Source organism: Myotis lucifugus, unplaced genomic scaffold, assembly GCF_000147115.1.
Source record: "Myotis lucifugus unplaced genomic scaffold, Myoluc2.0 scaffold_61, whole genome shotgun sequence".
Lineage (NCBI taxonomy): Eukaryota > Metazoa > Chordata > Mammalia > Chiroptera > Vespertilionidae > Myotis > Myotis lucifugus.
The window spans coordinates 1,279,638-1,293,940 of NW_005871109.1; the positions used below are offsets into that span (position 1 = coordinate 1,279,638).

At 41.1% G+C, this 14,303-nt stretch overlaps 1 protein-coding gene and 1 pseudogene across 1 annotated transcript in view; both read right to left on the reverse strand.

Annotated features, from left to right (window-relative positions):
• Positions 1–9,236, reverse strand: part of LOC106697307 — an 11,524-nt pseudogene extending 2,288 nt beyond the window's left edge.
• The window catches only part of FAR1 (fatty acyl-CoA reductase 1), a 67,020-nt gene extending 57,778 nt beyond the window's left edge, over positions 1–9,242 (reverse strand). Inside the window, exon 1 of the mRNA XM_006089581.3 lies at positions 9,115–9,242. The gene's annotated coding sequence lies outside the window, so the exon portion shown is untranslated. The remainder of the gene's footprint in view (positions 1–9,114) is intronic.
• Between the last annotated feature and the right edge of the window lie 5,061 nt (positions 9,243–14,303).

A 14,303-nucleotide genomic window follows, 5' to 3' on the forward strand; every position in this document is an offset into this window, starting at 1 on the left:
CACACACACACACACACATATATATATATTTCAGAGAGGGAGAGGGAGAAAGAGCTAGAAACATCAATGATGAGAATCATTGATGGGCTGCCTTCTGCACGCCCCCTACTGGAGGATCAAGCCCACAACCCTGGCATGTGTCCTTGACCAAAATCGAACCCGGGACCCTTCAGTCCTCAGGCTAAAGCTCTATCCACTAAGCCAAAGCAGCCAGGGCAACTTTTTAGATTCTTAGTATCTGTTTCCAGCTGTGAAAATGATTCAAGCTCCTAAGAAGCCTACCCCAATAAGCCTGGTGGGTTATTGTGCTAAAGATAAGAACATGCATAGCAAAGTAAAAGCATTACAGTATAAAACTTCAGGGAACTCATCAATTTATCAATTGAGAATCAAAGTCATAATGCTAAAAACCCTAGTGTTAAGATACTTCCTTCTCCAGAAACTGAGATCCAAAAGGAAAAGACAGCCAAAATATATAAGCACAACAGACTTAAAAAAATCAGTAGGGTAATGAATAACTACACTAATGGGACTGCCACTAACCACCTGACCTTGGACATGTCAATTAACTGCTCTGATCATTGGTAAAATTCATTGAAGGGGAGGCCAAATCACTGATGGTTAAGCTCTCAAAGTATATATATCTATTACTATGTATTAAAATAAGTTGTTGCCTAATAGTACATTAGATACTCAGTGAATTATTAACTCTTATACATCACAAGGGTTATCACTTTAAAGCAATACACCTAATACTCACTGATCTTCAATCAATGTACTGCTCTGCAGAGTCAAATGTCCCAATAGCAGCTAATTCACCTGTTCCTATCTCCTGAGGATTCTGCATATGGTAATAACCATTATTTTGACTTCATTTTATAGGTACAATCCACAAGTTTTTAAAACAACATATTTCTAAGAAACTTATTTAGGACCATCCTTGAAACTAGATGGATGTTAAGATCTCTGGACTCCACTGAGAATCAATCCTTCATCAGCCAAAATATGTCTCTAAACCCCTGTATCACACCAAGGAGGTATTTTAACACAAATGTAAACCTCAAAATACTTTAACAGATTCTTTCCTCCACAAATCTTAACTATGTAAGGGCAAGATAAGTCAAAGAAATGTGTTCGTCTCTGAAAAAAATGGTATTTATACATTTATTCATTCTTATATCATATATTCTACTTCCTGTTAATTCAGAATAAATAGCAGCCACTATATAAAGTACCATACACTTATTCCAAAATCTTTGGTAAAACCATTCCTACATACTTATTAAACCAGCTATAGCTTGCTTTCACCCAAGAATCCAATTAAGAAGTGGTGTATTTTTTTAAATTAACATTTGCATAATGAGCTTTATAATTTTATCACTTAATAATAAAAAAAGACTGCTTGTAAAAGGTGAGCAGTACACAGAAATAAATTTGAGTTGAATTTTAACAGTAGGCTTTCTGCCTATACATTAAAGAATGGCTTATTAGCCCTGACCGGTTTGGCTAAGTGGATAGAGCGTCGGCCTGCGGACCAAAGGGTCCCGGGTTCGATTCCAGTCAAGGGCATGTGCCTTGGTTGCGGGCATATCCCCAGTGGGGGGTGTGCAGGAGGCAGCTGATCGATGTTCCTCTCTCATCGATGTTTCTAACTCTCTATCCCCTCTCCCTTCCTCACTGTAAAAAATCAATAAAATATATATTAAAAAAAAAGAATGGCTTATTAAACCAGAATCCATAGGCCCCCAAGGATATTTGAGTAGGTTCTGAGTCTTATTAACCCCCTGAAATTATATGAAAAACTAAATGTATATTTTCTGAGGAGATAGCACAAAGCTTTAAGGAGATACTCAAACAGGTTCATGACATTTGACTACGAATCTCTGCACTATGAATATATTTTAAGATTTTATTTCCAGCCTTAGCCAGTTTGGCTCAGTGGATAGAGCACCGGCCTGCAAATTGAAGGGTCCCAGGTTTGATTCTGGTCAAGGGCACATGCCCAGGTTGCGGGCTTGATCCCCCGTAGCGGGCATGCAGGACACCGCCAATCAATGATTCTCTCTCATCATTGATGTTTCTATCTCTCTCTCTCCCTCTCCTTTCCTCTATGAAATCAATAAAAATATATTTTTAAAAAAGATTTTATTTCCAATTAATATTTCTAAATATTTAAGACAATACTCCAAAATAATAAGATAAAATGGTAAGATTCCTTAAATTCAAGAACGATTGCTCATGTGACTAGTAAGAATTCCATAAAATAGATAAGCTAGATATTTCAAAGTAATTCTAAAACTGTCAAATGGTTAACATTTAGATTAAACACACACACACACCTGCCACTATTTAAAACCTCAAAATGACATACTTCAAAGCTGATCACACACTCACACACACACACAAACATTCTAGACAAAATGGATCCATTAATACATGTGGTACTAAGATATTCAGAAGGCTTTTTAATGGTGTCAAATAATTCACCATGGACATTCACAAAGTAGTGTGTCCTAATTTGTAATAAAGCAATTGGCTTCTTTCAAGTATTGATGTAAGATCTACAGTATGTCAATAACATCTTACAGGGGTCTAAAAGATATAGAGAGATACAGATTTATATAAAACTTATTCTTAAAAAAAATTACATTTTCTACTTGTTTTCTCCATGTGATCACCCTCACCTCCTCCATTTAATGTTCTTTCTCCCTGTCTAAATCCTACTTTGATTCAGAAATAATGTCATTTCCCACTTAGAATCTCTATAACCAATTCTGACATATGATCTCACTACATTCTATTTTATATATGCACACTCAGTCTCCCCAATTACATTATTCCTGCTCTACAGATTATTATATCTAATTTCTTTTGCCCAGCACAATATAATCTATAGTCTCCATGTGATATATATAAAAAAATTCCAGCCCTAACTGGTTTGGCTCAGTGAATAGAGTGTCGGCCTGCAGACTGAAGGGTCCCAGGTTTGATTCTGGTCAAGGGCATATACCTTTGTTGCGGGTACATCCCCAGTAGGGGGTGTGCAGGAGGCAGCTGATCGATGTTTCTAACTCTCTATCCCTCTCCCTTCCTCTCTGTAGAAATCAATAAAATATATTTTAAAAAATAATAATAAAATAAAATAAAATATATTTTTTAAAAAATTCCACTTCACTTTATTAGCATGTCTATTGTCACACTTATCATAGTATCTGGTAAACACTGGTAAAAATGTCTAGGGATTTGCTTCAAAATAAAATAATGGGGAAGTGGATGGAGGTACAGATAAAACAAGAATGACCACAAGTTGAAAATTGTTAAGGTTACTGATATGCATATTATTGTATTTTTATGTTGGCAATTTCCCATAATACAAAGTTTTTAAAAGTTTGCCTCTTCTACTAGAAGAGAGAGCTTCTTACAGACAGGCCCAGTAGTTTTCTTCTGTGTGCACCTGACCAATAGAGAGCAGATAAATTTACTTTACAAAACACATTTCATTCTCTTTATTTTAATCTTTATTGTTGAAAGTATTACTTATGTCTCCTTTTTCCCCCACTGACCCCTTCTAGCCAGCCCCTACCCCTGGCCTTCACCATCCTATTGTCTGTGTCCACGGAGTATGCATATATGCATACAAGTACTTTGGTTGATCTCTTCCCACCACCCCTCCCCACCACCAGCCTTCCCTCTGAGATTCCACAGTCTGTTCCATGGTTCTATGTCTCACATTTCATTCTTTAGGCAGAATTATCTTTCAATGAAAGTTCAAAAGTTTTCAGATGGTATTCTATTTAAATGATTCTCTTATTAATTCAGATAAAACACATTTATTCATTCATTAACTATTTAATAGGCACCTATTTTCTCAGATATCCTGTCCTGGTAAATGCAGGATATCAAAAATAACTCACCCTCTCTAATAAGTTAAAAATCTAACAGTACCCTCAAAGATCCATGGGGGAAAGTGGGCAGGAGGGAAGACAGGGAGATGAAGAGAAAGAAGAAATAGTCAAAAGCAATAAATACAGTTTTTAAGAAAGGGATTTATAGCATCCACATTTTTTATTAGAAAGAGGGTAGCCCTAGCCAGTTTGGCTCAGTGGATAATAGAGCCTCGGCCTGCAGACTGAGGGTCCCATGTTCGATTCTGGTCAAGCGCATGAACCTCGGTTACAGGCTCCTCCCCAGCCTGGGCCCTGGTCGGGGCTTGTGCAGAAGGCAACCCATCGATGTGTTTCTCTCACATTGATATTTCTCTCAGTCTTTCCCTCTCTTATACACTCTCTCTAAAAATCATTGGAAAAATATCCTCGGGGTGAGGATTAAAAAAAGTAAGAGGGCACACAGTTTGTTCAAGATAGACAGGTCTGAAAGTTCCCCACCCCACTCCAATTTACAGAAGAGGAAACTGAAGTTCAGAGAGGGGAAGTGACTTGCCTCAAGTCATAAATCAGGTTACTAGCAAAACCAAAATTAAAACTCAGATCTGCCGATCCACAGTACAATGTAAATTTTCTACATCACAGGATTTTTCTATACTATAATATTCACTAGCTAAAGAGAATGACTATTTTATTATTAATATATACTTCAGTTCTATATTGTGCCATACTGGGAAAAAAAAAGTAATTGGTTAAGTAAAGAGAGGAGGTTGGGAAAAATTGCACACAACAAAATGCTAAGACAGTTATACATGAAGACTATATGCATATACCACAATACCTCAATTCTGAGACACATTAAATTTTAAGACATAGTATCCATTTCATAAACATTTTAAAATAAATATAGCACTGTAAATACATCTTCATTTCAAAAAATACTAAAATGTGAGCACACCTCTAAATGTAATATAATACACTCTATAAGACACAAAAATTACTATCTTTTAAGAGCCACTGTCACAAAGCACAAACACACAGAGCAAGAATCCCTTCTAAGGGTAACAGATATAGAGAGATACAGTGGCAGTTCTTCTTGCCACTGTCTCATATGCATGAGTTCTGGAGTTTTTTGACAAAGCAAGGTTTGACTCTCAGCTCTGTCACTTATCTTTTCAACCTTTGGAAAATTACTACTCTGAGCCCCATTCTCTTCATCTGAAAAATGGGATAGCCACCTTAGAGAACTATATGAAAATTAAACGTGATAATTTAAGAAAAAGAACTACAGTACCTAGATGAAATACTGTTTTCTTCCACAATCCCTATGGGCTAAATGAAATTTAAAAACTAGAACTTAGCCCAGCCGGTGTGGCTCAGTGGTTGAGCATAGACCTACAAACCAGGAGGTCACGGCTGGATTCTGGGTCAGGGCATTCAAGTTGCAGGCTCAATCCCCGGGTAGGGGGTGTGCAAGAGGCAGCCAATCCATGATTCTCTCTCATCATTGATGTTTCTATCTCCCTCTCCCTTTCTCTCAGAAATCAATAAAAATACGTATTTTTTTAAAAACTACAACCTATTCTTGACTTACAAAATTCCTCTCTTTCTCCTTTAGAGACTGAAATAAATCTGTACTGGATCCTAGGGCAAATCCTAGTTTCCTTTGGAGAAATCTGATGAGAAAAGCTTACTTTCTTGAAATCAGTCTCTTCTTCAAATTGGGAACAGAAAACAATGACCAATTTTAAGTGTTTCAGTTTTATGAAAATTCAGCACTTTCATATTGTTTTACTGAACTGGGACTCTAAGCCCATTACAAACCCACTGAAGAGAGGAACTACAGAACCAACGTGTGGGAAGAGGAAAAAATAAAAGGCCAAAAGACAAAGCTGAAATAACTCAACTGTAGTAGTGGTTTGTTTTCTTTTTAACCTTTAATTCATTTATTAAATGCAAAGAAAACAATGTTCAGGAGAGTCAAAACCCTATCTTCATGATTCAGGGTGCTTTAGTCACCTTGATCCCTCAGATTAAGCACATGCTATCTTTCAACATGTAGTTTCAGGATGTTCACACTGGTAACAACCCAGACATTCTAAGATGGGAATGTGCCTACCAAAGTGGCTCATATGCAGTAGGCCCTGAAGTAAAGGCCATCTTTTTCTCTGATCCCAAACACAATTCAGATTAGCATTAGCCCACCCACATAGTCCCTATTTCAGTTGAATACTTTGCCCCCACTAATTACAAAAATAATGCTCATTTTTTATTTGAAAAAATACTAAAAGTACAAGCATTTTTAAACCACCCACAATCTTATCAGCCAAAGATTAAAATATTACAAAGAGACATGCCAACATCTTTTCTATGAATTTGACCATAACTGTGATCGTATCAAATTCTACATTTGTATAGAGCATTTGCCATTAAACATGATTAACTATTGGCCTGTATTTTAATATCTTCATTCTGGCTTTCTTGAGACTAAATTCACAATACTTTTTCCCTTACCTAACTCAATAGTTTCTTTTCAATCTTTGTTCTTCTGAGTCTCTCAGCTATATAGTTTGCTGCTGACCACTTCCTCTTTCTTAAAATTCTAAGTTTCCTTAAACAGTATATTGCTCAGTGTCTACAAAAGTCCTTCCAAGTAATCTTTTTCTCTTTCTTCCCTGGCTCTCTTCTGTTAACTCATGACAATCTCTAAAAAAAAAAAAAAAAAAATGGCTCAGACCTGACCTTTGGATTTGCTATCAACTTTGAATCTCCAGCATTTAATACAGTGCCTGACATGAAACAGATGCTCAATTAATGTTTATTGACTAGCTCCACCAATCTTGACCTTATTAGCTGGGTGATCTTGGGCAAATTAAATCTTTCTGAATCTCAGTTCCCTCATCTATAAAATAGGGATAATCAAAGAAAGATGATGCTCAGAAAGCTCAAAACAGTGGCTGGCACAAAGTAGAATCCAATAAATTACACTACTATTATCAACATAATCTAGTACAGGACACAAAAATGTTTATTATACATCGTTGAACACCAAGTCTACCTCTCAACAACCCAACTTACTTTCACCGTATTCTCTTATAACTATCAAAAAATACTTTTATGTTCTTTCCTTTACTACCTATCTCCAATCATCAACTATTCTAATTCTTCTCTTACCATAATACAGAATCATCATTTATCAACTAAGCTACAACAAACTTAGCTGAAGTCCACACCCTTAAATCTTTATTCAAACCTTCAATCCTCCTTTAAAGCCATTTCATTTGTCACTCATTATAATCCTCATGTCTTCCAATAACCCAAATCCCAACTCCTAATTCAAAGGATGGTTCAAAACTCACCTCTTCCCAGAAACCTTCCCTGAGTAACTGTAACTTCACACCACTCAGATTCCTTCTCTGCTCTGAGTCGCCTCAGCACTATGAGCACTTGGGTATTCTGTTATACTTAGAGTAAAATGTGATCAATGAGTAGCATTACCAAGAAATTACTTCCACAAAATTATTTCTACATCCCAAAGAATGGCTCATTGGCTATAATGCTTTGTTGATCTAGTTAATAAGGAAGCACCCTACACATACAATGAATGCCCTCTTTGGTTTCTGTCCTTGACCCTATACTATTTTATGTTTGTCAAAAGTGCTGAACTCTTCACATTCTTTTTGTGGTATCCTCAAGCAGAAATTATACCTCAGTGCCTATCACCTCCTCCCATTTAATGCCACTGGAAATTGGGTAGCGGGCCACTCTTTCTTTTCTACTTACCTCTTCTCTGACCCCAACCTCTGCCCTCACCCCACAAATAAAAAATCCAAAAGCTTGAAACGGTGATACACACGTACCATGTCTGTCTTTTCCTCTTAAACGAAAGGAACTTTGAACCTATTTAGCTATAAATCTTCCCAAGGCTGAAAATTTTCCCAGCAAGCATGATACATAACCAAATTCTACTACATCAAAATAGTTGATGCTGTAGCACAGCAGGATTGTACTTACATGTTAACTCTCACTTATGTTACCGTAAGAACTCCTGCATCATTTTTATGCTAATATTACTCATGCCCAGCAAGATAGTTGAGTAACTCCCCTACAGGGCAGATTTTCTAAGAGTATCTTCCATCAATGCATTTAAACCACCACATACTTTTTTTTTTTTTCATGTAAAGAATCAAGCGATTCTTCACTGCCATCCAAGCAAAAGCAAACACTTGTGCCATTAATTCTGAGAGTGCGCGCGCGTGTGGGCTGCTGAAGCAAAGCAAGTCAGATGAACTGAGGGGAGGAAGATGGATCAGCCTCAGCAGCGAGAGTTGTCAAGTCTGGGCGTTTAGGCCTCGATGCAGCACAGCGAATGAACCTATGAACTTGGCGGACTGACTCCTTCCTGAGACATCTGGCTCTCCCGTTGCTGCCAAAACCGAGTTATTATTTATTACTCACCCAAAAGGTCCACACCCTTCAGCTACCACGCATAAACCTACCCTGTTTGCCCCTCGTATACTTTCCCCTAACTGGCCACCTAGCGCTCTCTAGTTAAGGAGCCTCTATCCACATCTCACCTAAAAAAATAAAAAAATAAAATAAATAAACCCTTCTCCTCTCAGTCACCTTCCGGTTTCAGTAGGTGCCTCTGACTCCAGATCCACGTGTCCCCAGTTGTCCACATCGCTTAACCTTCAAAACCCAAGCCTGCCCTCCCTGCACTCCCAGCTGACTCCCCCCACCCTCTATCCATGCCTACTTACCAGAGGCCAACCACACTGCACCGCTCCGCGCCGTCTCCTCCGGCACCCTTTTCTGAGCATCAACCTTTTCTCATCACTTTCTTCCTCCCCAGACCTGGAATCCTTCAATCACGGGCTTCAGGTGCACACCAGCCCGCTCCTCCGTTAGCTACCCCGCCCCGCCTTCACCGCCTCTTCCCGGCCTCCCCACCCCGGGAGGCGCCCCCAGGCTCCGCAGCAGCAAACCAGGCTCCTCCCTACATCCCTGCAAGCGGTCCCCGCCCTCCGGAGGGCAGCGGCGCGCCCCAACCAGAGACCATCCGGTCCGAAGCCGGCACCCCCCCAGCCGGGGGCGAGGACGTGGGCGGGGCGCCGGGTGTAACCCCCGACTGGGCCCGGCCTGCCATCCCGGCGCCCGCAGCTGCGGCCCGAGCCAGGCGAGGAGGGACCCGCACCCGGCTTCTCCCACCCGGCGTCCTGCCTCTCACCTCGATGCACAGGCTTGGGCCTCGCTTTCCCCCGGGTCGTCCACCGATGGCTCCGCCGCCGTCGCGCTCTCCTCACTGGCTCTTCCACCACCCCCGAGCGGCTGCTTGAAGAGCGGACGGGTAGCGGCACGCCCATTGGCTGCGACCCACACTCGCGTCAGCCGGCCCCCCGACCCGGACCGCGGGATGTGACTGGCTGGCGCGGCGCCACTCTTCGACGTCTTGTCCTGATTGGCTGTCTCGCGCCCCCTTACCAGTAGGACCGCTCACCCGCCTCCCCGCTCTGGCCTCCCACCCCCAACCCTTTTTTTCCATCCGGGAGGGAGCGGGGCGGAGCGGGCGCCGGTTAGAACGCAAACGACCAATGGAAGCGCCGAGAGAGGGCCGGGGAGGTGGGCTCTGCGGCCGGACGGGGGAAAGTTCAGCCAATGGGCGTGCGCCGCACATCCCGGGCCCCGGAGCGCCTCCCCTGGCCACTCACGTTCTCGCGGGTCGCGCCCAGGGCCACGCCCGGCTGGCTGCCCATCGCGCGGGAAGGGCGCCCGCTCGAATGGTGGAGAGGCTGCGGCGAGGCTGGCGTGGGACCCCGCGGGCGGGCGGCTATTGTGGCGTGCTCGGGCACTGCCTACGTGAGGCCCGACCGCCTTCTGGCGGGGCGGGCACGGGCCCGTGAGAGCGGAGCCGTCACTCCGCGGACCCCCTGGAACCTCCGCGGGATGCCCTTTAAAAGGAGAGCGCCGAGGGTGCGCCTCGTCCAGGCCCGCGGGATTGTGAGCCAAATCATGCCATTTCTCCAGAATCATTTCCTACAGAACTTATCAGTGGTGTGAGAGTTTAGAATAATGGTTACCTCTGGAGGGATGGAAGGGGCACAAGGGAATCTAGTAAGAGTTTTAAAAAGCTCCGGTGTCTTGATTTGAGTGGTAGTTACAAAGATGTATACATACGTAAAAATTCATCGAGCCTTAAACTTAAGATGAGTGCACTCAACGCACTTGATGTGTCGATTTTTGATAATAAAAGGATTTTGACAATAACTGTAGTAACATTACCATAACCTTAGGTCCCATGGGACTCCATGGTATAAACCAGTGGTCGGCAAACCGCGGCGAGCCACATGCGGCTCTTTGGCCCCTTGAGTGTGGCTCTTCCACAAAATACCACGTGTGGGCGCGCACATACAGTGCGATTGAAACTTCGTGGCCCATGCGCAGAAGTCGGTTTTCCGCCTGGGCGAGTCTATTTTGAAGAAGTGGCGTTAGAAGAAGTGGGGGTACGGTCACTGAGGTCGACCCCTCAGATTGAGGACGCTTTTAGCAAAGGCCAGCTTCGGAGTACCCCAATTAAGTTAATAACAATGTACCTACCTATATAGTTTAAGTTTAAAAAATTTGGCTCTCAAAAGAAATTTCAATGGCTGTACTGTTGATATTTGGCTCTGTTGACTAATGAGTTTGCCGACCACTGGTATAAACAATCCCATTAGGAATTGCCTATCAGTCCCAAATGACAAACTGTGGGAAGAAAAAGGAGGGGGGGGTTGTGACAGTTTAAAATGAATGAAAGCTTCTGGCACAGAGAATAACACAGATCGATACTTTAAGGATGAGCCAAGATGATTGAAGGTGATTTTTTTCTTTGAGGATTCAGTGCCTTGGCCCTGTTCGTAGCACAAAGGCACAAAGGGTGCTGCACTCAATGGAAACTACAAAAAGTTTACTGAGCTCCCTGCTTTGTGGCCACATCAGTCTGAACCCTAGAAACCTTCCTTCCGTGGCTTTTGCCCTAGGCCTAGAGGATCTCACAGTCCAGCACGAGTATAGTTATTTCTGGAAGAGGGCACAGAACGCAAAGCTAACACAGCTGCCTACCCTCAGGGATGAAACATTCCACTGGGTGAGGCAAGATGTGAGCACCTGGAACCCAGTCCCGTAGCAGAATTCTGAAATAGCCAGGTCAGGTGAACACACTCCTAGAAATAGGTCAAGAATACGCTGCCCAAACAAGACATAAGAACTCTGAACCAAATTCTAACCTGTTATAGGGCACCAGCAAAACAGTTAAAGATGATGGGATCCATACTTAGTAATTTCATCATTAAGTTGTTCAGTTTAGATAAATAGCTTTGTTTAAAGCCCTTGTTCCTGAACTAGGCACATAAAATTAGATAAGAGTATTTCCCATAGAGCAAAGGTTGTAATAGGGAGACAGACATAAACGGATAATTCCAAGACAATGCCAGATGGGGGAATACATATAAATAAAGTGGGTATAACCCAGTCTAGCGAATGTAGGGGCATCTTCTTAGAGTACACTGTTAAGGTTTTATCAGCACACCATATGTAATTAGGTACTACTTTTGGAGAATACTTTCATTAACAAATGTTTAAATTTTTGTGCAAATATCTTTTTTATTCATTATGTTTTAATGGATTCAGAAGAGGGAGAGAGAGAAGACATCAGTGATGAGAGAGAATCATTGATTGGCTGCCTTCTGCACACCCCCTACTGAGGATCCCACAACAACCCAGGCATGTGCCCTTGACTGGAATCGAACCCAGGACCCTTTACTCTGCAGGTCAGTGCTCTATCCACTGAGCCAAACCGGCTAGGGTGCAAATATCTTCTTAAAATAGCTATAAATACAAAAACAAATTCATACTTAGTTCTGAGGAAACCACAGTAAGAAGTTAAGTAATTACTTAATGAATACATTGTGATTTTCAAAAGTAACTTTAGCATTGAGAGCATGAAGTCATCTCAGTATGTAACATGTGCCTCCAGCAGAGACCCCCACGAACCGACAGCCTGCTGTTTAGAGGAGGACTTAAAACAATGGTTCACTCTCCAAGACGGTACAATCTCATGGGGAGGGCAGGTTATATGGCCAGTGTCCCTTATCATGCACCATCATTCTTAAGTTAATTCAAAGAATTTATATATCTAAAATTAATAGTCTTCACAAAAGGCAATGAAGAATTTTGCTCAGAGTCTAACCTATAAAATGTAATAATACCAAAAAAGTAATTCATTCAAATGTGTTTCCCATTGTTCTTCAACAAGAGCCCTAAAAAGTGGACGGCCATATATTGGAGTCAACTTCATTGTAATTTTATTCAAATATAAAACACCTGTACTATTATAGTCTACAGTCTAAGGAAAGATATATAATAATGAAAAAATACATAGGAATAAGCACCAAAACAAATATGCTACACATAATGTAGTTATAGCTATTTATGAATACCTCAGAATTTTATAGCATCTTTAAAAACACAAATACTAACTCTTCCTGCTCTAAAGAAACACTTTTATTATATATATATATATATATATATATATATATGTATATACATACATATATATATATTATTGATTTCAGAGAGGAAGGGAGAGGGAGAGAGAGATACAAACATCAATGATGAGAGAGAATCATTGATTGGCTGCCTCCTGCACGCCCCCTACTGGGGATCAAACCTGCAACCCAAGCATGTGCCTTTGACAGGAATCAAACCGGGGACCCTTCAGTCCTCAGGCCGACGCTCTATCCACTGAGCCAAACCAGCTAGGGCAACACTTTTCTTTTAGCATGTATCATTTTCTAACATATTTTTCCTCAATGTCTTATTAGACACAGATCTGCTGACATTCTTCACTCTGTTAAAAAGAGACAACAGGCCCAAAATACAGTCACGAAACTGATATTTAATACCTAACCTAACTAATCTCAGCCTTTTGAGGAAATGTAACTTTCAACCAGTTAATCTGTAATTTCCTGGTCAACACTAGTGAGGTAATCCGCCCAATAGACACCCCAAAGGAAAGGGCCTTGCCTGAAATGTTGTACTCTTTGATAGAAACTTCGTTTCTCTGCCCCCTTCTCCCTATAAAAGGCTTTCATTTTATATAGCTCCTGGGATCTCTTTCCTAATTGCTAGAGGGCATGTTGCCTGAATCATTGAATAAAGCTAATTAGATCGTTAAATTTATTCAGTTGAATTTTTTTAACAGCTGCATCTTCACAACAACCCTATGCAAGTATTTACCAGTATCTATGTATCTGAATTTCATAGAAGAAAAAATTGAGGCTCAATGAGACAAGTACCCTCCCCAAAGTCACACAGCGATTGAACTCTAGATCTATTTGATGGCAAACTCCTTAATCTTTCTACTATGCCACACTTGCCTCCTCTAAAACAAGATCAAGTCCTTTTGACTGCTCCTTATACTTCTTTGTAGCCCCCACAGTGAGTAGCATAGCATCGCACATATGTCTCAGGGAACTCACAGATTAATTATTTTCACCATGCTTCTGTGCTGATTTCATGACAATGTCGAGTGTGAACTATTTAAAAGAAACCATTTTTCATTTAAAATGTTTATTTTGCTGAAACCGGTTTGGCTCAGTGGATAGAGCGTCGGCCTACGGACTAAAAGGTCCCAGGTTCGATTCCGGTCAGGGGCATGTACCTGGGTTGCGGACACATCCCCAGTAGGAGATGATGCAGCTGATAGATGTTTCTCTTTCATCGATGCTTCTAACTCTCTATCTCTCTCCCTTCCTCTCTGTAAAAAATCAATAAAATATATTTTTTTAAAAAAATGTTTATTTTGACAAAACTAAAGGGGACACAACTTTGAGGCTGCAGTTGACAACCCATTACAGCTATCTAGAATGCATCAGAGATGCTAATTTTCATAGAGAGTTTCAGGCAACTAGCGAGAGCCAAATTTCTAGTAAGGGCAGTTATGCTCTGCAGTTAATTTGCTGATCTCTATCTTGCCCTGTACTCAATTATGACATCCAGGATTGATCCACTTTAAATATATTTTTAAAGCTTGTTAAAAATGAAAGCAAAAAAAAACTCTACCAAGTTTCTAGCATTTCTATTAATACCGTGTGCAGATGGAGCAAGTACACAGGTCCCTGTGGTTTCATTTCCTCATCTCTAAACAAAGGGTGAAACTTAATGCCCATATCCATCCTGAGGGCTTCAGAGATCTGTGAAAGGTCAGATGAATAATCTGACCTTTGGTTATTCAACAGCCTAATCTAGGTGGAACAAAAATGGAGCTGCTATAGTCTTGGCTGTTCTAAATCATTCCTTGTGTCCTGGTCATTGACTTTCTGTTTCTTAAAAGTAAACACCACCTCAAAATATGCCACTTTGGCACAAGGATTATTTAGA